Source organism: Ambystoma mexicanum, chromosome 6p (assembly GCF_040938575.1).
Source record: "Ambystoma mexicanum isolate Mex_15411 chromosome 6p, UKY_AmexF1_1, whole genome shotgun sequence".
Classification (NCBI taxonomy): Eukaryota; Metazoa; Chordata; class Amphibia; order Caudata; family Ambystomatidae; genus Ambystoma; species Ambystoma mexicanum.
This window is the reverse complement of record NC_090935.1, coordinates 1,374,746,713-1,374,771,943: the sequence shown is the minus strand read 5'-3', so window position 1 is coordinate 1,374,771,943 and position 25,231 is coordinate 1,374,746,713. Positions and strand designations below refer to the sequence as shown.

Sequence of the window (25,231 nt, the reverse complement as noted above, 5' to 3'; positions counted from 1 at the left end):
GAAGTGCCTATACTAATAAACCAATTGCCATTCCTTACCTCAAAATACAAATAGTGTGGGAAACAATGTTATGCAAAAGAAAAGTGTTCAAGAAATATGTCAGGATATTCTAGCCGTTTGCTTACTTTCCCCACGTTTTCAGCATGTGACAAGGTGGCACACTCTAGCTTATCAGTCTCTGGCGTCTCTAGCACGAGAGTGCAGTTCAAAACTTCAGCATCAGGGCTTTCTGTGCCCAAGTCGCTTTGCCATTCAGAGTCTCTTCTTTCAGAGGGCCTGATGCAACAAACAATAAAGGTACTTTTCCTTTTTGTATTAGACCTAAGAAAATTGTTTAGGTGATTTACTATTCAACCCAAATCCCTCTCTGCTGGGCTCAGATCCACTTTGGCACAAAATCTTTAATCAGCCTCCTTCTGCCGGGCTCGGACCAACTTTATCTACTTTGTCACAAACTTTCTTTAATGTATCAACATTGAAGATTTTCGATTGTGCGTGGGATTTTGCTTGACCCATCGCAGGACCACTTCGGTTCACAATCCTTTTCCACGCTTCATTTTTGTGAACTCTCATCTGGATACCTTAGAAACCTCCGATTGAGCACACACGATGTGCCAGAACACTGTGTCAAAGGTATTGTATCTTGGTTTCAAAGTTCAATCGCTCATCTGCAGTACAACTTTACTCTTTGGTTACCACACACGTTTTAACCAATGTTCGTTCTAACTCTCATTATGCAATGTTACTACTTCCAACCTTGGCTTCAACACAGACCGGTCTTGTATCAGTCTCCCAACTCAATGGCTGTGCTGATTTCACTGACGCTGCTTTGTTGTTGGATCCAAGGACCGTACCACTGCACCTGGTGATTCTCCTCACCTTGATTATCGACGCAGGAGGGCCCCGGGTACCTCTGACACATAATGCAGGATTACTCAAGCTTGTTTACTGATCATACGCTTTCTATTCTAGAGGCTTTGTGAAAGTAACTGTTCCTTGGAAAAGGTCATGGGAACTTCCCTCCTTGCGATCCTCTTCTTTTTTGCCATCTTTCTCCTCTTGGTAACCCGCCATCTTGGAACCGCTGTTTCCTCGTGTGTTTTGCCTCGCTCAGTGTGCTCTTGTGCTCTGCCTTTTATACGTGTGGGGAAGTGTAATGTAAGTCGGGTGTGTGTGATGGTCAGTAATTGCCTGACCATTGTATTGGGGCACGTCAGGTATACGGCTCAGGTGTTAGTCCGTTTTTTTTCATAGCAGGCTGCCTTTGAGAAAGTGTTGAAAAGGGGGTCGGGGGTTCTGTTTCCATATACCCTACTCCGAAGGATAGTGTAAAGGTGTTACAGGATAGGGGATACTGTTTTTCACCACCCAGTGTCCCACTCCCCAAAGACCCCTCACCCAGGTGATCCTCCCACAGTCGTCCAACCCCCAGGAACTGGATTCAAAAGTGATGGCTGTGTCCTGGCCACCTGGATGACAGATCCCCGGTGACTAGTGGGTGAGACACCTTCTGGTTTCTCATACGCCTAACCCTTTGGTCAGGATAGATAGAAGGATATGGCGTCAGAATTCTCACACACTACTGCTCCAAGCGTAAATGGCTCAATTAGGCAATAAGCACGAGCCACAAGGATGGGTTGAGAGGATATCGTGAAGGCCTTAGCTAAGGCCCCAGGTGCATTACCCGACGTGTTAATTCCCCCCCCCCCAGCAATGGCCTTATTGCTTTTATTACCTGCGCCCGTTAGACCAGGGTACTAATGGTGGGGTTTTCAGTTGCACAGTGCTTAGCATTTTGCAAACGAAAAAGAAGTTTGTCATGGATTGGGTAACATAGCCGTTTCCCTTTCTGTCAGCCATAATAACAATGTCCTCCATGGAAAGGGAGAAGGGACTTCAAGTAGTCCCTTCTCCCTTTCCTTGGCAGCTTGACTGGAGAATGAAAAGGAACTGCGAGGGCTTCCCTAGTCAGTTAAGTCCTTGTTGGCCGGGCAATGCCCCCGGCGAGGGCCAATGAGCTTGGTTGTTACAAACTCATTGACCCTCGTTGGGTATTAATGATTCATAACCATGCATATCTTCTTTGGTTGTGATCCAATCCGATTCAAACAACTTGAATTTTACTTTCCCATTCACCAAATCTTAATTACATATGCCTAGTCTGCTAAGTAGATTGAGGCAAAGCACAGAACATTCTAATTAATGTATTGCCCTTTTCAGCCAATATAATTTTCAAATCTTAAAATAAAGAACAGTCATTGGATTTTAAATTCTTATTGTAAAAAGATTAGTTTCCAGTATGCCGTAGATTGAGATTAAATACCAAGTTCATACCTGATCGCCACCAGTGGAATTAAGCTAGGAATCATTAAAGCTCTCCTCCAAATCAAGGCCTCCAAATAGGGCAAATGCTCCCGGGTCCACAATGCCTGAACCTCAATACCATACACAATTTGTGGTGCAATCTTCCCCTTGTAGAAATTTAACATCGATATTCCATATTCAAGTTGGTGATCGGCTTAAATGTGCTTCCGACAGAAATTTGTGATCATGGCATGACTGTAGCTGAGTTTCAGACTGAAGTGTATAGAACGACTAGGCAGCTCCTTCCCTCTGGCCTGGTAAATAAAGGAGGGAATGGAGTGATTTGGGATCCGCGCAAAATAGTTCTAACAAATGAAGTTGCTCAGATTGTTGCATCCACTTCTATGGAGTGGAAACTGAACTGCTTCAATTTGAACCATTTCTTTGCCTTTTTGAGGAAGACTACAGTGATGGCGAAATCAAATGTACGCCAAGCAAAATATTACCATCAATTAGATCCCTGGGTCAGAGAGAAAGAGATTTGAGAAAGTCCATTAAAAACATTTGAATGTGAACATTGAGTAGATACCTCATTGTTGGGAAGTGAAATTCGGAGGGCACTAAGCAAAGTTAGCACCATTTTATGCAACTGTATAAACAGTTGCTCTAAAATGATGCAGAGGTCAGTCAGATTATGCTACTATGAGTAGACCTGTGCTATCATTGTCGTTTGCTAGTCACAATCTAGCACCTAATATTGTACTACTCCATATGATCCTGTGTCAGTATTTATCACAACAGTTGCTTGCATTTATAATATTGTGTTAAATACCAGTCAGTAGCTTGCCGATTTGTACCATATATTGCCACACTATATTGGTTATTTGCTAACCATTGACCAGGTGCTCACCTTTTGTAATTGTAGGAGATGTTTTGATCCTGTATAAACAATACTGCATTGCTTATCTTGATCATAGTGTTTTGTTCACACTATATCATATACAGGACCACTAGCCTGCGTCCAAACCCCATTGCTTGCCCTCAAACCAGCACGAACCATAATCAAGTTAATATTACAATGCTCTACCTGCCCTGTACCAAAGGCACCTACACCTACCATGATTCAGACCTGGCCAGTGTCTACTGCCCTAGAAACTACCCTTTACCATGCCCTTTTTACCCAAGTCAGCAGCTTTTCCGCCTGAAGTCCTTACAGCTTCCAGCATATCCACCAACACCTCCAATATAAAATATGCCAATCCCATAACCATAACGGAACCAGATACAACCATCCTGTCGGGTCCCTCTAGCCCAGCCAGACCCTCCCACCCCCCACACACTCACATCACAGCCCCCTGGCAACGCCTTTGCGCAAGAAAACTTTGAGCAAGAACTCAAACCCACGTCTTGGCACCCACCTATCCAATATTAGGTACTAACAGGAGAGTTAGACTATCATCACGGTCCCAGCATTGTCGCCTGTCCCTGTTAAACCGGAAACATCCGTAAACTCATCACAACATACCCTTAGAAAACAGAAGTCTATCAAACCTATTTGTCTCTCCAACTCGCCAGGGCATCTGCCAAAAGTACAGGACCCCACCCACCAATCACATACCAACCCACCCCAAATACCTTGCCCTCAGATTACTAATACCAAAACATCTGAAAGGTGCTTCACTAAACTTATGTTCCCTAGGAGCTCAAGCTACTGAAATACTCAGCCTCATTTTGGAACATCAACTTAACTTTATAGCACTGACTGAAACCTGGCTACACCCAGCATCAGGCCCTTTACTGACGCTAGCCATCCCTCCAGAATACACCATACTCAGATCAGATTGACAAGACATGGTGAGCGGACGACTAGCCGTTTTGCCTATAACTCTTTACAGCTCAGAGTTTGTAGCACGGACACAATAGAGGGCTTTGAACTCCTTACCCTCAAACTAACCCCTAATCCATGTGGATTCTGAATAGGAGGGCTGGCCATGCCTCTTGAGTTGGTGCTCATGTTTTCAGCAAGATGAACCCTTCTCGGAAACCTTTGACACTTGCGCACTTTCGGTGGAAGGGCTGATACCTTGTGACAAAGACCCTTGGTATTCCTAGAAGAGCCGAGCAGGGGTGGGACCATGTCTGATGCAGAAGATATGCATTAGTTATGCAACCACACAAGCAATTTCCCTGAACTAGGCCGCCTGAAGTGAAGGCAGGCGTGGTGTGATAACAGTTAAGCTACAGGAATTAGTTTGCAAGAAATCCTTTGCACGAACCAAGACACGTGAGACAGGGCGTGCAACCAGCTACCAATGACTCTGCAGATTTTTGTCTTGACTACGTGGCAGCTATTGAATGCAATGTTAACCAAAATGTATATAAACAGTATGAACTTTTAAGGCTGAGCTCACTCCTGCGCAATCCTCTTGAATGTGCAGGAAGTCATGCGCTTTCGCGAATGCTTAAATTGAATAAATGGATGACTTGACTTATTTGGTCTGCCTTATTTGTGGGGTCCCTTATACCAGATTGGGGTGAGCAAAAGGTGTATCCTCATCCGCAAACTACCATCAATTTCTCCAGCATGGGGTCTGGCATGGATTCACATGCTCATGAATATTCCCCGTCGTCAGGCTGGGAATCCTCGGTAAAGAAAAAACCAGTATCAGTTTCGTTTCTGATCTGTCTTTCGTAGTAATAACCAATCACTGGTCTCTGCGTCATACTGACCACAGCCAATGACTGCCCTCTACCTAAGCACTGCCTCTGGCAGCCATCTTAAGATTTTTACCGCACGTTCATGTGTTGGGATCCTCGTGCTATTGCTCTCGAGCGTTAGTGCTTTTTTTTCGCGCTTTTTCACAAAAACTTCGATTCTTTCGGTCAAAAGAGCCTCAAGCTCCACCGATCCTACATCCGATCAACGGGGACCCGTGTCGGATTCGTCTGTGCCCCTCAAGGGTGAAGATTTCGTCGAGCTACACTTCGGAGGACTCCAGAAGCTTCTCAGGCCCGGTCTCGGAGATGGCCCAGGAGAAGGGAAGCTCGACGCCCGGAAAGCTGTTCAGGGTCTGCCCTGGATGCCAGCTGCAGAACGTCTTTAAGGAGGACGAACACTCTTTCTGCCTTTACTGCCTTCATGAGGACAAGACGCACGTGGAGAAGGACTGTGCGTTTTGCGGCAACATGTCGGAACGGACCATGAAGGACCGCCATCAACGTCTCGCCAACTGGCTGGAGGGTAAGAGCCCGTCTGGCGAGAAGAAGAAGAAATCCGAGCGGTCTTCTAAGACCTTTGAGGGCGCCCCGGCGACGGGGGCCCAACATAAGGCTAAGCACCGCGAGTCCGCTGGCACCCGGAGCGCCGAACGGTCGGCTCTACGGGCGCCAGGCAGGGCGCACCCTCCCCGGCACCATCAACCACGAGCCAACGCTCTGGGTCGGGTAAGAGGAAGGCCGAGCACCCGGCGAAGCTCCTGGAGAGGCCCCGGTCGAGCTCTAAGGCAGAGGAGGAGCGTGGCAGTGCCCCCTCCCTCAAGGATAAGGCGGTGAGCGCACCTAAGGTGGTGAAGGCCTTGATCCATCCGACCAAGCCCTCTATCGAAACGGTCGCGGCGGCCCTGGCTCAGCCTGTGGAGGCTGCACCAGTGGTGGCGACCTCGGGGCCCAGAATCTCCCTGCCTCCTCGGAGGGAGTCTTCTTTTGTGCCCATCGATAGGACCCCCGTGAAACCCTCCGTGGGGAAGAAGGGGGGGGCAGGGCGTCGTCGTAGATTCGGCCTCAACCTCAGAAGAGGAGCTGATCGAGGTCTTAAGCCACGGCCTAGGCGTGGAAGAAGGCCAGCCCGTCGGAATGGACCCCGACGCAGGTGACGACGACATTGTCGAGGATACCGACGGGGCCCCTGCTCGCCCGTCGGATTCCCCTCTGCCAGCGCCGCAAGACAACTCGGCGGCCATTTTGTTGGCCATACAGTCCTTATGCTCCGAGATAAGGACGAGGCTACCGTTACCGACGGAGGAACCTCTCCCGTCGGGGGATCCAGAACCGGGACCTTCTGGTGTTCCCCCTACCAAGAAAAGAAGGATCCATCCACCACCTCCTTTTCAACCGTCGCGCCCCGTCCAGCCCTCCTCCCCGTCCACCCGAGGGGATGATACGGGGACTGACACGGCAGCGACGGGTACGGACGACGAGGCATACGACGAGGATATTCCGTCGTCGCCTCCCGCCAGGGCTTCTCCGCCCGACGAGATCGGATCTTTCCACTCCATGATCTCCAGGGCTTCCGAGCTTTTCCAACTCTGCCCTGAGGAGAAGAAAAAGGAAGGCTTCCTTTATCAGCGGCGCGAGGCCAAGAGGAAGACGGTCCTCGCAGTGCCTCTGTTGGACGACATTTGGGATGAGGGCCTTTCCCTCCTCAAGAACCCTTCCACGACGCCAGCTAGAAGAGACCGGTACGAGAAAAAGTACCGGGTCCCGGACAAGGCCCCCCTGTGCCTCCGGGCGCAGCCTACCCCGGATTCCGTCGTCTCCGCGGCAGCCAGGAAGAAAGCGGGGGGGGTGCGGCCTCCACATCGACTTCCCCGCCGGACGGCGAGGGAAAGAAATTGGATGCTATGGGACGTAGAGTCATCTCGTCGGCAGCGACGACGATTAAAGCGGCCAACGCCTTGGCTATCGTGGCTCGCTACGACAGGGAGCTCTGGTACAAGATAGCTCCCCTGCTGGATTTTCTGCCGGACGACAAGAGGGCGGAGGCCCTGGAGATCCTGCAGGAAGGTGAGGTGGCCTCGGACCACGCCATCACCGTGGCGACGGACATCGCCGACACTGGGTTCCGCCAGCTGGGCAACGGCGTTTGCCTTCGACGTCGTGGATGGCTCAAAGCTACGGACTTCCGGCAGGACGTCCAGACCAGAGTCCTGGACATGCCCTTCGACGGGAACAATCTGTTTGGGAAGACAGTGGACGATTCCCTTCAGGCCATCAAGGCGGATACTGAGATGGCCCGGGCCCTTGGAGTTCTGCAGCAACGACGGACGCCCTTTCGGAGCAGCGGAGGCAAGGGCGCCTCCAAAGGTTCCGGCGGCGGTTTCGCTTCCTACCGTCAAGCGGCCCGCTCGTCGTCGCAAGAGGCCTACAGAGGACGAGGCAAGTCTAGCGGACCCCGCCGTCGTCGCCAAGGAGGTCAAGGCGGCAAGGCCGCGTCCAAGCAGGATTGAACCGGCCGGGGGGTCGGGCCCCCACCGAAGCACCCCGGTGGGAGGCCGGCTGGCGGGCTTCGTCAGCGTGTGGGAGTCCATCTCCACCGACCGTTGGGTGCTGGACGCCCTGGCCCGGGGCCACGCGCTCGAGTTTCAAAGAAGGTGCCCGCGCGTCCCCCCCGTGGCCAGGAAAGAACTTCACGTCCCTCAACTTCTCCTGGAGGTAAAGGCGATGCTCAGGAAGGGCGCCATCGAACTCGTCCCAAAGAGGCTTCGGGGCTCCGGAGTCTACTCGAGATACTTCCTCGTGAAGAAGAAGACGGGAGGATGGCGCCCCATCCTAGACCTGCGACGTCTGAACAAGTTCATCAAGGCGCAGAAGTTCCGGATGGTCACCCTCCAGCACGTCCTGGGTCAGCTGGAGGAAGGAGACTTCCTATCGTCGTTGGATTTGGAGGATGCCTACTTCCACATTCCCATCCTAAAGGGGCACCGAAAATTCCTCAGGTTCGTGGTCCAAGGGCGTCATTACCAGTTCAAAGCCCTTCCCTTCGGAGTACGGTCGGCACCCAGGGTATTCACCAAGTGCCTCGCACCGGTGGAGGCGCAGCTGCGCCGCGAGGGGATTCACGTCTACCCCTACCTGGACGACTGGCTCATCCGCGCCAAGACGAGGGAGCTCGCCGTGGTCCACACGGCAAGGACCGTCCAACTCCTCACGGACCTGGGATTCTCCGTGAACTACGCCAAATCCCACCTGGTTCCCGCGCAAGTCGCACTGTTTCTGGGAGCGAGGCTCGACAGTGTCCCTTCTGGCCTCCCCGTCGGAGGAGAGGACCAGGACCATCTTGGGCAAGGTGCAACGGATGTTGGTGGCCGACGCGGCCAAAGTGAGGTCCATCAAGTCCCTCCTCGGGATGATGTCTTCCTGCATCTACCTCATTCCCATGTGCAGGCTCCGGATGCGCCCGTTGCAAGAATTCCTGGATGCGCGCTGGATCCAGACGACGGGCAGCTTCGAGGAAAGGATCAAGCTCGACGAGAGCTTCCGACGAGCGATACGGTGGTGGGGCACCCGCGCGCATCTGACGGCGGGCATGGACTTCCAGACCCCAGCCCACCAGGAGACTGTGACCACGGATGCCTCCCTGGAAGGGTGGGGAGCGCACACCGAAAATCTGCACGCAAGGGGACTCTGGCTCCCGTCGGAGAAGTCCCTGCATATCAACGTCCTGGAGCTCCGTGCAGTGTTTTGGGCCCTCAGGTCCTTCCTTCCGTCCCTCAAGGGCAAGGTGGTGAGGATCTTCACCGACAACACCACCACCATGTTTTACATCAGGAAACAGGGCGGAACCAGGTCCCCAGCGCTGTCCAAGGAGGCGCAGGACCTGTGGCATTGGGCCGTCGCCCAACGGATTTTTCTGGTGCCGTTTCATCTGGCAGGGATAAAAAACACCATCGCCGACTCACTCAGCAGGGAGCTGCGCTCGTGCCACGAGTGGGAACTACGGCAGGATCTGGTGGATCGCCTCTTCCGACGGTGGGGCACACCCCAGATCGACCTGTTCGCGACGGCGACGAACACCAAGTGCCGGAGGTTCGCCAGCAGGTTTCCCCAGACGAGGAGCATGGGCGATGCTTTCTCGTTCCCCTGGGAGGGCCTGTTCCTCTACGCGTTCCCTCCTTTGCCTCTGCTAATCCGGCTCGTCAACCAGCTCAAGAGGTCACGGTGCAGGATGATCCTCGTCGCACCTGCGTGGCCGAGGCAGATATGGTTCCCGGACTTGCTGGACTTGTCAGCGTCCCCGCCGATCAAGCTGCCGGCGGACGCGGATCTACTCTCTAGGGAAGGAGGCGCCATCCTCCACCACGACCCGAGGTCGCTGAACTTGCAGGCCTGGCTCCTGCAGCGCTAGAGTTTGAAGGATACGACATACCGGCCGATTGCAGAGAGGTTCTTGCAAAGGCCAGGGCGTCCTCGACTCTTAAATGCTACGGACACAAATGGAAGAGGTTCTCTGTCTGGTGCCACGCACAGAAGATTAACCCTCTACGGATTACGGCTCCCCAACTACTGCCGTACCTGCTGACGCTGGCCAAAGCTGGTCTGGCACACGCGTCCAAGATTCATCTTGCTGCGATCTCCCGATACACCAGAACCACGGGGCGGACGTCCTTGTGGTCTCATCGTCTGGTGAAAGAGTTCATGAAGGGACTGTTCAGATCGTTCCCGCCGGTGAAGGCTCCGGCCCCGGCGTGGGAGCTCAACGTGGTGCTGACCAAGCTCATGGGACCTCCGTTCGAGCCTCTGCACTCGGCCCCGTTGAAGTTTCTATCGTGGAAAACAGCTTTTCTTGTGGCCATCACCTCCGCACGACGAGTGGGAGAGATCCAGGCCCTTTCCTGCAAGGCCCCGTACTTGACTTTCCACGACACGAGGGTAGTGCTCAGGACGCACCCCTCCTTCATGCCCAAGGTACCGTCGGACTTCCATCTCAACGAACCCTTGGTGTTACCTGTGTTCTTCCCGTCGCCTTCGTCGCCGGCTGAGAGGACTTTGCACTCGCTGGATGTAGCTAGAGCGCTGAAGTTCTACGTGGACCGCACGAAGGGTTTTCGGAAGACGTCACACCTCTTTGTGAACTTTGGACCTGTCAATCAGGGGAAGGCTCTCTCGAAGGCTTCCATCTCCAGATGGCTCTCCGGCTGTATCATGTGCTGTCACCGGTTGGCAAACCGACCGCTGCCTGGCCGTCCGAGAGCCCATTCCACCAGAGCGATCGCAGCTACCACGGCGTTCCTATCTGGTGTGCCCCTGCTGGACATATGCAGGGCTGCTACGTGGAGGTCGACGCACACCTTCACGAAATTCTACTGCGTCGACCGGGATTCCAGGGAGGAGTCCAGGGTCGGCCAACCAGTGCTGCGCAACCTGTTCGCCTGAGGTGAGCCTGGTGAGGAGGTAAGATGCTTAATGTTGAGTTGATGTGATGCTTAATGTTGAGCCTTTGCCACCTCCCGTGGTTGTGCATGTGTGTACTGCTATGTATTCTTTATTCATGAGCATGTGAATCCATGCCAGACCCCATGCTGGAGAAGGAACAAGTTACTTACCTGTAACTGTTGTTCTCCAGCATGGGTCTGGCATGGATTCACATGCGAACCCTCCCGCCTACCCCTCTGCGGCTCTTCACTTGGTCATACTGCCACTTCACGTGCTTCCAAATCTGAAGATGGCTGCCAGAGGCGGTGCTTGGGTAGAGGGCAGTCATTGGCTGTGGTGAGTATGACGCAGAGACCAGTGATTGGTTATTACTACGAAAGACAGATCAGAAACGAAACTGATACTGGTTTTTTCTTTACCGAGGATTCCCAGCCTGACGACGGGGAATATTCATGAGCATGTGAATCCATGCCAGACCCATGCTGGAGAACAACAGTTACAGGTAAGTAACTTGTTCCTTCCTGCTGTTTTACAGATCACCCAGCTCTAATAATCATCTGGAAATTAACATCCCACTACAGATTACCCCCCCTACTGAAACCTAATACCAAATTTATATTGGGTGACAACCTAGAATTCAGAGACCCTCATGACCATAGAGCCACAGCTTACCATACTGCATTACAAGAAATGCAATTCTCCCAACTTTGTTAATGCACCTACCCATACCAAAGTTAGAAACCTGGATTGGACATGAATAGCAAAATAACCCTTATTGATATTAGTCTAGTCTTTTGGTCCGGCCCCTTTCTAATTTGATTCAATGTTTCAACCATCAAATCCCAAAAAACACTATGTGCATCACCTGCTTCTGTACTAGCGAGAAATTCACACAAGCTCACCCAAGATGAACTAACTCCCATCCTTAACCATCTATTAATGAACCAACCGAATACCACCCCTAACCCAGGTAGCGTATCACAATTCTACCATTCATGTCTGAAAATGGCCATTGACAAAGTAGCCCCACTCAAACCCAAAATGCCCAGCAATTCCTGGTTCAATGACTAACTTGTATACCTTGGGAGGAAAAAAGAGCCCTTGAGCAGCTCACCAGAAAAAAACCCTACCAAGGAGCCAAAAAAGAACTCCAACTTCTGTCACATAATTACAAATGTGCAGTAATTTCACATAAATCCAGCTCTCTAATTCTAAATATCTCTAATGCAGCATCTAATAGCAAAGAATTGTTTATACTATCCTCAGAGTATTGGAAACTCCCTCCCCCCGCCAATCGCAATCATTGCTAGTAAAGCCTGGTGCACCATCCAGAAGGCCCTAGCCACTAAAATCGGCGCTCTCCAAGACCAAATCCTACTAAAAAGGAATTTATTGTATACAAGTAATAATACCAATCCTATTGCCACTGCTGAAACTGTAGCTTCAGTAACCCAATTTGACTTCTCTAGAGTCACACATGACCAAGTAATCAACACAATTGCGTCGCTCAAACCTTCCGATTGTAAAGGTGATGGCTTTCCTGCTAAACTTGTCAAAGTATGCTCCACAACGCTAGCCCCCATCATCACTACCTTCATTAATGCATCCTTTAGCTCCAATTCTGTCCCACCTGACATTAAAGAAGCCAGGGTAACGCCACTACTGAAAATAACCAACCGTAGACCCCTCCACCCCCACGAACTACAGACCCATTATTATAGTCCCAATACTACAGTCCCTTTCCTCCTCAAAATAATTGACAAGGTAGCATATACCCAAGTCCAAGCCCACCTCTAAAATAACCATCTACTAGGGGACAATCAGGCTTTTGACCTAAACATAGCACTGAGACAGACCATCTCGATTATTAAAAAAATAAATATCTGATGCATGCTCTCAAACTCTGGTAAATTATGCATCCTACTACTATTAGACCTGTTCGCAGCGTTTGATTTAGTGGACCATGACAAATGATGCCTAGCTCTTTTCAAAAACTTTAATTTCGAAGGGATTGTGTCCTCCGACGTATTCCTTATCTTAGATATAAATCCTTCAGCTTTGCTGGCCTGCCTCGGAAAATTTTTTCGCCAGAGGGCGCTGCGCGTCGATGATCGCCGAGTCGATGACCCTCGACGGCCTCCGTGCCGACGTCGACGTCATCCTGCCTATAAAGGCCGCGCGCAGCGTCCGTTGCTCAGTTCCGTTTTTCCGCGCTTCGTTGTGCCTCGGAACACCGTTGCTCAGTTCTCGTCAAGATAACGTATATAATAACTACTATTTACCTCGATATCGATGGCATCCTCCTCCGACCCGACGACCCCTCGGTCCGGTTTCAAAAAGTGCCGAGACTGCGGGAAGAAAATGTCGTTGACGGACCCTCACAGGGTCTGTTTGTGGTGTCTGGGAATCACGCACCAGAGTTCGGAGTGTGAGGAATGCCTTTCCATGACGGCGAAAGCCTTGAAGGAGCGTAGGGGGAAGCTCGAGAGAGGTAGGTCAACTTTAACTTCCTCGAAAGCTTCTTCGGTAGAGTCGAGACGTTCGTCTCCTCACCATAAAAAACACTCTCGATCTAGATCACGAAGTGGCTCCCACCACTCGTCGACATCGAGACACTCGAAGAAGAGACGTAGGAGATCCCCTTCGTCATCTTCGTCGAGTTCTCCTGAGAGAGTTCATTGCCCCACAAAACGCAGCTCGCAAGCTGAGTGGGAGGAATTCAGGAAAAAGATGCTAAGCGTCTTCGAGAAAGCGGCCTCGTCCCCCTCGAAGACAGCTGAGGGTGATACCCCGGGTAAAAAACCCAAAAAATCTAAACGCCGCGAGTCGCAGTACCCGGCGGAAAAGTCAACCCGAAAGCGCCTCGAGCCATCGGGAGATAAAGCATCATCGACGCCATCGTCGAAAACTCCTTCGAAACAGAGGTCGGCGCCATCGACGCCGTTGTCGAAGGATTCATCGGCGCATCAGTCGATCGAGTCGACGCCGACGTCGACGCCGATATCGACGCCGGTGAAGGAAAGAACCACGGCTACTCCACAGCCAACGGTTAGACAAAAGACCTCCGACTCGACGCCGAGAACGTCGACGTCGTTCTCGAGCAAGACTCCGATCCTTTCGAGTTCTTCGAGGCCTAGTACACATTTCTCGACGCTTTTCACGGCGCCTTCGAGTACTTTCACGTCGGTGTCGACGACATCGACGTTTTCAAGGCCTGTGATGATGGCTCCTTCTGCATTGGAAATGGGGTTTATACCATTCCAAAAACCAATGTATCCCCCTTTAACCTCGATTTTTGAGGAAAGGGAGGATTCAGACCAAGATATTGATTTACAGAGGACCACATCACCAGAGCCAGAGACTTTCGCCTCTGAGGAAGGAAGATTAAAAAATCTTCAGGATGCACTTCAGGAAGCTAGTGGCTTGGACACTTCTCCTGAAGCAGAATTTATCAAACCAGACCCAGGAGAACATGCGGAGACTCCATATAGAGCTCTGATGTCTAGAATCATAGAATTTATGGGTTGGTCTGCACCTTCTCCTGCCTTTCAGCAGGATGATCTCACTGACATACTGGACAAGGGCCCACAGGAGGATCCTGTGGTTCCATTTCACTCTGCTCTACAGAGAAGGATTTTGACAAACTGGGAAACGCCAGAAATTATCCCGGCAGTAAATAAAAAACTGTCAACAAAATACAGGGTGGCTAGTTCTGACCCTGAATATTTGTCAAAACACCCTACTCCTGAGAGCTTGGTTGTACAGGCTGCAACCTCATCAGGCAGCACATCTGCATACCCCACTGCTCCGCAGGATAGGGATGACAAAAAATATGATGCCATGGCTAAGAAGGTTTTTTCTGCCTGTAGCATGGCGTTAAAGTCTATTAACGCGACCTGTACGCTCGCTAGGTTCAGCCACACCCTTTGGGAGTGCGCTTCATCAGCGGCTGACTGCCTCCAAGAAGGAGAGGAAAGGGACGCATTTTTAAACATCATCAGGGATGGTAAAGATGCGATGTGCGAGACCCTACAAACTGGCCTAGATTCTGCTGACAGTATCAGCAGGGCCATGGCGGCAAGTACCACAATCCGCAGGCATGCGTGGTTGAGGAAGTCTGGTTTTGCCTCTGACGTGCAGACCAGGCTTTTGAATATGCCCTTTGACGGTTCTACCCTCTTTGGAAAGAAGGCGGATGACAGTTTGGAGAAACTGCAAACGTCCAAGGCAGCAGCCAAGTCATTGGGAGCTGCTATCCGTCAGAATACCTTTCGTCCTTCGGGATCATCGTGGAGAGGACGGTCCTTTCGTTACTATTCCTCATATGGAAGGGGCAGGGGACGACCGGCTCAAAGAGGCCAAGGAAGATTTACCCGTGGTGGACGGGGTAGGGGAAAGAAAGCCGCACCCGCAGGAGCAGGAGCCACTTTACCTTCGGCAACTGCATCAGCCGCTTCAAAACCACTCTGAGGTCTCCCCTCACAGAACACCAGTAGGGGGCAGGTTAACTCACCATCTGACGGAATGGCAGGCTATTACGTCAGATGCTTGGGCTCTGGAGACAGTAGCCCAAGGTTACTGCCTGCCCTTCCTACATATCCCTCAGAGTCATCCACCGGGGAACAACCCTTTGAAGCTTCCAGATCCGCTCCTCTTGCAGGAGGTTTTAGACCTGCTAGAGAAAGGTGCCATAGAACTGGTACCTGTAGCGGAAAGGAACAAGGGTTGGTACTCCCCCTACTTCATAATACCGAAGAAGGACGGAGGACTGAGACCCATCTTAGACTTACGGGAATTGAACAAATTCCTCCGAAAGGACAAGTTCAAGATGGTGACTCTCTCTCAGATCCTTCAGGCCCTCCAGCTTCAGGACTGGTTGGTATCTCTAGACCTCCAGGACGCTTATTTCCATGTGCCGATCCATCCCAGGCACAGGAGATACCTGAGGTTCGCAATTGGCAGCTCTCATTATCAATTTCGAGTTCTGCCATTTGGGCTAACCTCCGCCCCGAGGGTCTTTACCAAGCTAATGTCGGTTGTGGCTGCAAGTCTAAGGAGGGAAGGGATTCATGTCTACCCTTACCTAGACGATTGGTTGATCAGAGCTGTATCTTCGGAACAGGCTCAGAGACAACTAGATTATGTTTGCCACTTCCTTCACAAGCTGGGCTTCTCCCTCAATTTAAAGAAGTCACAGATGATACCATCACAGAGACTCCAATTCATTGGAGCAGTCCTGGACACTTCCCTGGGAAAAGCCTTGCCACCAGAGGTGAGGGCTCGAGATATTCTGCAGATGGTCATCAGATTTCAGAATGCCCAATATCTCCCAGCCTACGACTTTCTGAGGTTGCTAGGCCTCATGGCATCCTGCATATTCCTCGTGCCGGAGGCTCGCCTGAGAATGAGATCCCTCCAGTGGGCACTGAGAACTCAGTGGTCACAGTTCTCAGGAAGGATGACAGATCTCCTTCGGATCCCGGTCAAAGTAGCCCGAGACCTTCAGTGGTGGGCCTGTCGGGAGAACATCCTGAAAGGAGAAATGTTTTGGCAACCATGGCCGGAGATAACAGTAGTCACGGATGCCTCACTCACGGGGTGGGGAGCTCACGCCAACGACTTGACCATCAGCGGTCGTTGGTCTCCATCGGAGTCCAGACTACATATCAACCTGTTGGAGCTGAGAGCCATCAGACTAGCGCTGAAGGCTTTTCTGCCGTCTGTACGGGGAAGAAACGTCCTAATAATGACGGACAATACAGTGGCCATGCACTACCTCAACAAAAGAGGAGGCGTAGGCTCACTACCACTGTGCAGAGAGGCGATGCAGCTCTGGTTTTGGGCAATTCAGGAAGGAATCTCTCTATCGGCAATTCACCTAGCCGGAGAGAAGAACTTGACAGCGGACGCTCTGAGCAGGCAGAGCACAGTCTCTCACGAGTGGGAGATAGCTCAGGAAGTCCTTCAAGAGATCTTCGCCCTTTGGGGAACCCCTCAAGTGGATCTGTTCGCCACCAGTATCAACAGGAAGTGCGACAGATTTTGCTCAAGGGAATTTCCCCCGAGAGGAGCTCTAGGAGATGCGTTCGTAGTGGACTGGGAGTTCCCACTTCTGTACGCGTTCCCTCCGGTCCCTGTCATTCCTCAAATGATCAGGAGGTTGAGAAGGTTTCGGAAGACCATGATCCTAATTGCCCCGGATTGGGCCAGGAGAACGTGGTACCCGGACCTTCTAGACATGTCCATCTGCCCTCCAATTCGACTGCCATACAGAGAGGATCTTCTCTCGCAGAAGGAAGGTCAGGTTCTCCATCCAGCCATCAAGACCCTCAACCTTCACGCTTGGTGTCTGAAAGGTTGAGGTACAAGGATTGGGACCTTCCGGATGATGTTATGGAGGTGTTGCTTTCGGCCAGAAGGCCGGCAACTAAAACTCTATACCGCTGCCGTTGGAACAAATTTTGCAGCTGGTGCAGAGAAAAGAATATTGAACCCTTTTCTTGTGGTACACCTATGGTGTTGTCATTCTTACTTTACCTGGCTAATTCAGGCCTACAGGTTGGCACAATTAAGGGCTATCTCGCAGCGCTATCAATCTTTAAGCGCACTGCAGAGGAGCCTTCATACTTCAAAATTCCATTGGTAATACAATACCTAAAAGGATTAACTAATGTTTATCCCCCGAAACCTTTTCAAGTTCCCTTATGGGATTTAAACCTAATTTTAAACTTCCTAAAGGGTGCCCCTTTTGAACCACTACACTCTTGTTCATTGAAGCTTCTCACCCTCAAAACTGTTTTGCTAATAGCATTGACATCTGCTAGAAGGGTTAGCGAGTTGCAAGCCTTATCGTGTAAACCTCCACATACAATCTTTTACAAGGACAAAGTTGTTCTTCAGGTGAAGCCTAACTTCCTCCCGAAGGTAGTCTCGGAGTTTCACATCACTCAGAAGATTATATTACCTTCTTTCTACCCTCCTCCTCATCCGGGGAAGGAGGAAGAGAGACTGCACAGGCTGGACCCTAAGCGAGCCTTGAGCTTCTATATCAGCAGATTGGCTAAGATCAGACAAGCAGACCAACTCTTTGTAGGTTATGCAGGACATAAGTTGGGCCTTCCAATAACAAAACAAACCATCTCCAGATGGATTATTTTAGCCATTCTGGAATGCTACAAATTGGCAGGAAAGGAGCCTCCTCAAAATCTAAGGGCTCATTCTACCAGGGGTATCGCAACATCCTCAGCCCTTCAAAGAGGGGTGCCAATTCGAGATATATGTGCGGCTGCCACATGGTCGTCCGCACATACATTTACCAAATTCTATAGCCTGGATTCCTCCTCTAGTCAAGAAACTAGATTCGGCAAGGCTGTGTTACACTCTGTCCATTCTGGAAGGGTAACATAACTTTTATTACTCCCGCCTCCAGTCACAATACCACTGCTATGGGAGTCTATCTAAGATAAGGAATACGTCGGAGGACACAATCCCTTCGAAGAACTAGTTACTCTTACCTTGTAACGTTCTTTCGATGGGATGTTCCTCCGACGTATTCCTTATCGACCCTCCCATCCATCCCCGCAGTATGACTTCCTGTGGGTTTGCAGCCTATGCTCCTTCAAGGTGATTAGTCTAATCCAAAAACATTACTGGGGACTACAAAACGGAACTGAGCAACGGACGCTGCGCGCGGCCTTTATAGGCAGGATGACGTCGACGTCGGCACGGAGGCCGTCGAGGGTCATCGACTCGGCGATCATCGACGCGCAGCGCCCTCTGGCGAAAAAATTTTCCGAGGCAGGCCAGCAAAGCTGAAGGATTTATATCTAAGATAAGGAATACGTCGGAGGAACATCCCATCGAAAGAACGTTACAAGGTAAGAGTAACTAGTTCTTCTCACATAATGCAACCGCCTGGATCCAAATCCTTATCAGAAAGAACGTCCAGAGTAGCCCTAGGTGAGGAAGCAGCTACCCGTTCCCATTGGTTTAACACAAGGATCCTGCATCTGCGCACACTTTACAATGCGTATGCTAAGCTTCTCTTCTCAGCATTAGATGCCGTTTGAGTAATAGACACCAATTTCGTGGATGATACTCATCCGTATCACTGGTAACCAAGAACAAGATACCATCATAATCAATTACATCTACTCCCTCATCCAAAACTGGATGGCAACTAATTCTCTGTGCCTAAACTGTGATAAGACCGAGCTCCTTATTGTCGGATCCCCAGCCCAACTTAAAAAAAACTGCCTGAAGACTACACTTCCATTGACATTGATGGCGCCCCCATCCACATCTCTAACCAAATCAAAAAATTAGGAGTCTATCTCGACTCTAGCCTCAACATGAGTAAGCATATTAACTTGCTTGCTTCCTCCACAGCCTAAACTGCCAAATCTCCCACAGCCACCAATTCCCTTCAACACAGAACTGTACCTTGCTCGCCAGAGCATTTATGTCTAAGTTAGACTATTCTAATATACTCTTACTAGGTACCACCAAGAAAAACATGACCAAACTACAATTATTACATAACAAAGCACGAGCAGCCTTCGGCTTGAAGAAAAGAGATCATATTTCACAACTGAGGAGAGAAGCACACTGGCTCCCCATCCAGGCCAGAATGATGTTCAAGACCCTAGGCACCACACATAAATGTATCTCCCATAATGCGCCTATCTACCTTAATGAGTGCCACATATGTAAAACCTCCACCAGACTCCTGAGCTCCAGCACCAATACTCGGCTGTTTAGCCGCCGTTTTCAAGAATACGAGAATTGGTGCCTTTAACTTTGCTGTTGCAGCCCCCGGGATCTGGAATGCTCTCCCTCTGAAAATTAGTAATGAAATCTCCCACTCCCACTACAAGAAACTCCTAAAAACCTGGTTATTTAACACATTCTATGAACACTGCCTGAATCTGGCACACATTCCAAAAACTGCTTAGATTTTTCTGCTGTATTTTGCATTACCCCTTTTTGTTTTGTATATAGGCAGGTTTTTTTTTCTACTGTATCGCAAACACCCTTATTATATTGTACTCACCATTGTACGAAGTATGTATTTTCTTCAATGTAACCAAGTAACTCAATCTTCCTGTAACTTACGCTGTGATACCTTAGGGTGTGGACATAGAAACAAATGCAATACATAAAGGTGGGTGCACTCTGTAAGACCTCATTCTGATAACTTCTAAATATTATGGGGAGGAATCAAGCTGACGTTCAAGTAAACTCAATTGGGGGAGAAAAGTGGGTTGACTATTAGCTCTGCTTGGCTCAGGGGAGTGTACAGTTAAAGCCTGACAATATGGCCGATGAAAGGCCCCTTATAATAACATTTGGGAAGGTTTTTTCTGCCATCAATGTCATTAGTAAATCTTTGTGCTTTGTTGATTTTGGATGCAACCTTTTGTGTGGTAGCTGATTCTTCGACTCCCCTTAGGCTCTGCAAAAAGAAAAATCGCCCCTCTGAGCCCTGGTTCTCTGATTAACTCGGGGCCATAAACCTCTCTGCAGGCAGTTGGAAAGGAAATGGAGAGCCAGCTTAGCGCTGGCTGCTAAAACTTGTTTCGTCTTACTACGGCAATTTACCAGAAGCCTATTATATCTGCAAAACAATCATTTTCAATATGAAAGTGGAGGCAGCCATCAATCAGCCTAATGCACTTTTTGACCTGGTTCAATCACTCTCTTCTCCTGCCAGTGTAGGCTCACGGGCCATTACCCTCTCAGGATCTTTGTGAGACTCTCTCAATTCTTTAACAAGATTGATATCATTGGTCAGAATGTTAGCAACACTGTGGGGGCAGTCTGTGACCCCTTTATTCCATTTCTTCTGTCACATCTAAATCTACTTGGTCTAACTTACCTACTTTCTCTGATCATGAAGTTCTTACTGCAGTTCATAAGCTTAAATCTGCCTCACCTCTTGATCCTATCCCTCTTGCTCTTCTTAGAGATCTCCGGGGATATCGTTCCATTGATTACATTGCTGGTGAATATCTTGAATTTTCTGGATACATCCCCCAGTGCTTTGGAGCATGCACTTATTATTCCCTTGCTCAAGAAGCCCTCACTTGATCCTTCTCTGCTCTTGAACATCCGTCCTATCTCACTTCTCCCTTTTTATTATGTAGTTGCTTGAGTCTGGTTTCTCCTCTGCGCTCTTTCTTCAAGCTTCTGCCTTCTTTGATTCTTTTCAGTCTGGGTTTCGCCCATCTGAGATATACTGAGTCAGTTCTTGTTATTGACTAGCGTGTCAATCTGGTTGATCGGGGGGGGGTTGTCAGGCACTGATTTTGTTAGATATGCTGCCTTTCCTGTTGACCATTGCACCCTGATCTCTCGGTTATTGGCTGCAGGCTTGTCTGGTCCGGTTCAAACTTTGAGAACAGCCCACCAGGAAGGCAGAGAAGTCTGCTTTTCTCTCTCCTTTCTGCTTTAAGTCTTTTCCTTTATCGTGCGTGGTCTGCTTTGTCCCCTACACTATTCAATATTTACATCAGGCCACTTCTCTGCCTTATCCAGTCCCATGGTTTCCAGTATTCCTACGCTGATGACACACAGATCGTGGTCCGTCTTGACCTTACTTGGCCTGATACTGCTACACGGCTTAGGGGCTGCCTTGAAGACTTGGGTTCTTGGGCGGCCGCAAACTGGTTGAAATGAAATGGTGAAAGACAGAGGTTCTTGTTGACACCTCCAGCCCTCTCTTTCTGGATCAAACGCACATAGGGGGGTCCCCCAAATGAACCATTAGTCAAATAATTCAATGACCCAGTCTTTACTGCAACTGGGCCCTATTACAGAAGTTATTTAAATCACAACAAGGAACAGAACACAGTGAATAGTATTTTTCTTTTTGTACTAACATTTTTTTTCATAATTTATTACATAGGCCGTTGGTCCTATGGTTACAAGCTAAAGAAATCCACATAAATACATGTGTCAATGTGAAAAAATGCATGCACATATCCATTAACATTTTATGAATAAATCAGTAAAACTATGGTGGTAGGGTAAAGAAATCAATTGTGAGGAGAAAACTGGCAGAGATACTATCTTACTGGCCCTGTCTGGCTAATAAGTCAGACATCCTCCATTTACCAATGTCACCTATTTCATATTCTAAAAATAGTTATTCATGACCAAAAAACACATCCCGGGTCTCTTTCTGGATGGCAGACTTTTGGCCAACCTCTCTTGGACCATTCCACCTGCCTGCCTCTTCTATCAAGGATCTGGGTGTAAAAGCTCCTCCTCTCTGTGCGATCAGGTTGCTTACGTTTACAAGTCTGGTCACTTTAAGCTTAAAATCCTATGAAAAGTTCTCCCTTTCATTCCATCTCAATTACCGGCACCCGACGTGTCTGCTCTTGTTCTTAGTAACCTTGATTACTGTAATGCGCGGTATTTAGCTCAGCCTGCTTATCTTGTGCACCGCCTCCTGCTTCAGAATGCTTCAGCCAGGGCTGTTCTTCGCCCCCTGTTTGGTGCCCATATGTCCCCTTCGCTCCATCAGCTTCACTGGCTGTCGAAGCGTGTCCTTTTTAAGTCACTCTGCATTGTACAGAGCCTTTTTACATAAGTGGTGCAGAATGTTTGCAGACTTAATTTCTCCCTTATGCTCCCTTGCGACCACTCCATTCCCAAACTGCTCTCATGCTCTCCCGATGCAAATTCCTCGGGTCAGATTGTCCTGCATGGGTGGCCGTGCCTTCTCGTTCCCTCTGCACTACTTCTGATCATCTTCCTTTTCACCACGCCCTAAACACACTCCCGAACCTCTTGTTTCTTTGCTTGTTCTGTTGGTGAGCGCCATGAGGCCTTAGGGTGAACGTGCACCTTACAAATTCCGTTAACATAACAGATATATATTGGTTGAATGTATAGCTTTGCAAAAAGTCGACAAACCGAGTTTGGTAACATTTTTCAGCTTGACGTATGGTTAGATGGGGATGTGTTTGGAAGGACGTAGAACTGCATGTAATTGCAGTAGTAGCATTCCTAGGGTTAGAAGAGATGAAATGTGTTAAGTAAATTTCAGTTAAGAGAAGAGATTTTATTGTACCAAGAAGTCGTTTTATGTGGTTTAATGTTGGGGATTGCTGAAAAAGGTTTAAAGTGTTCTAATCATGGATTTGTTAACAATTAAGTAATTGTTTTGTGTGTGTGGTTCACTTCGTTTTTAAGGGAAAATATGAAGGATTGAATTGAATTTGTCTTAATCTTTAAAAGTGTGAAGTGTAATGTTGAAAAGGGCCACCCAGTGTTTCTGATGCTGCTTGATGTCTCTGCAGCGTTTGATCTTGTAGATCAACACCTTTTCTGGGAGAGGATGGTCCACATCAGTAATTGCTCAGAGAAAGCAGCTTCATGGATCGCCTCTTTCTTCCAAGGTCATCCAGCGTGGCTATGGGTAAGGCTGAAGCCCTTCCTGTTAGTCAATCATGTGGAGTGCCACAGGGCTCCTGCCTGTTGCCTTCCCTCTTTAATAACTATATTAAACCATTTGAATGGATTGTGCTCTCCCACGTATTCCTTATCTTTGATAAATCCACTTCCAGCTTGCTGGCATCGGAATTTATTTTGCTGTAGAGGGCACAGCCCGTCGACGTCCCTCAAAGGCCTCTATCGGCGCTGATGGTATAAATAGTCTTGTGTAGCGTCTGTTGCTCAGTTCCGTTTTTCCACGCTTCGTAAGCCTCAGACGCAACGCTCTGTTCCTCAGTGAATCTTTCCTAAACTTCGATTTTCTTGATGATACCTTTGAATCTACGATGGCATCTTCGTCCACTTCAACGCCATTATCCGGTTTAAAAAAATGCTGGGATTGTGGAAAAAAGATAACGTTAACCGATCCTCACAGGATCTGCCTGTGGTGCCTGGGCTCAGAGCACCCGTGTTCGGAGTGTGAGGAATGTATGTCCATGACGGCGAAAGCCTTGAGGGAGCGTAGGGGGAAGCTGGAAAAAGGTAAGATAGTTAAATCTTCTGCTGCTTCGAAATTGTCCTCAGCCGAAACATTTGTCTCCCTGTCATCAGGGAAAATATTCCCGCTCAAGATCTTGTAGTGGTTCTCACCACTTATCCAGATAGACCTACCAAGAAGAGGCACTATAAATCACCTTCCTCTTTATCTTCCAATTCACCAGAAAGAGTACCCTGCCCCACAAAGCAAGGCTCTCCAGCTAAGTGGGAGGAATTTCCCAAAAAAATGCTAAGGGTCTTCTAGAACGCAGCCTTGTCCCACTTGGAGATGCCTGGCGGTGAAACCCCAGGTGAAAGACCCGAAAAAGAGACGCTGAGAGTCGTTGACCTCAGCAAATAAAAACCCTTGAGCATCATTAACCCTTGAGTAGAGACAAGGGCCCTTCACACAAGACGTCATCGCCGTCCCCCGATGAAGGAGAAGCCATCAACCCCATGCCCCGACCGTACCATCGACACTCAGGGCGTCGAAGGATCCTTCGAAGGCGTCGAAAGGGGCTTCAGCCCCATCAACGACATAGAGTAGAATCCGATTCTCTCGACAACATCGAGACCATACGACAGTATATCGATGCCGTTTCAGTTTGTCGAGACCTACGACGTCTACATCGACGACTACAACACTATCTCAAGCACTGTCAACTAATTTGGCTCCCGCATCGCTTGAAATGGGTTTTACTCCTTACCCATGCTCTGACTACTTCAGAGCTTTATCTTCCATTTATGAGGAAGGGGAAGACTCTGATAATGAATGGCCTTTTGGCTTACAATGTACAAGAATGCCTATTCCAGAGGAGCTAATATCGGAGGAAGTCAGATTGAAAGATCATCAGGAGTCTTTACAGGATGCCAGTGGCATAGATACCGCCCCAGAGGCAGACTTCGCATGCCAGAACCTGGGGAGTATGCAGAGATGTCTTATAGCTCTCATGGCGAGAATTATGGCGTTCATGGGGTGGTCAACACCTGCACCCTCTTTTCACCAAGATGACTTAACAGACATCTTAGATAAGAAGACCCTATCGTTCCTTTTCATGCAGCATTACAGAGAAATAACTGCAAATTGGTAAACACCAAAGGTTACCCCTGCATTAAACAAAAAGCTCTCTGCAATATACCGAATGTCGGCCTCGGATCCTCTTTACTTAACTAAGCATGCAACCCCAGAGAGCTTGGTAGTACAGGCTGTGACTTTGCCAGGCAGGCAATCGGCGTACCCCACAGTACCACAAGATGGGACGACAAATTTGACGCCATGGCCAAAAAGGTCTTCTCGACATGCAGCATGGCACTTAAGTCTGTTAACGCCACTTGCACGCTAGCAAGATTCAGCCACACACTTTGGGAGTGCGCTTCATTGGCGGCTGACTGTCTCCCAGAATGGGAGGAACGAGACACATTCTTAAATTTCAAGGACTGGAAGGATGCAATGTGTGAGTCCCCCTCCAAACCGGTCTCGACTCTACTGACAGCATCAGCAGAGCCATGGCGGCCAGTACCACAATCCGCAGATTTGCATGGTTGCATAAATCTGGTTTTGCTCCTGATTTACAAGCCAAACTTCTAAATATGCCCTTTGACAGCACCTCTCTATTTGGCTGGAACCTGTTGACAGTTTGGAGAAATTGCAAACCTCCAAAGCAGCAGCCAAATCCCCTGGGTTTGCAATTCATCAAACTCCAAACCGCCCCACAGGTACGTCCTCGTTTTTATTCCGCATTGAGAAAAGTCAGAGGGCAGCCAGCTCAAAGGTGCCAGAGACGATTTACCCGTGGTG

General features: G+C 49.3%; 1 protein-coding gene across 3 annotated transcripts in view; it reads left to right on the top strand.

The window, feature by feature from the left end:
- TNKS (tankyrase) overlaps positions 1 to 25,231 on the top strand; it is a 2,071,987-nt gene that overhangs the window by 343,295 nt on the left and 1,703,461 nt on the right. The window lies entirely within an intron of this gene.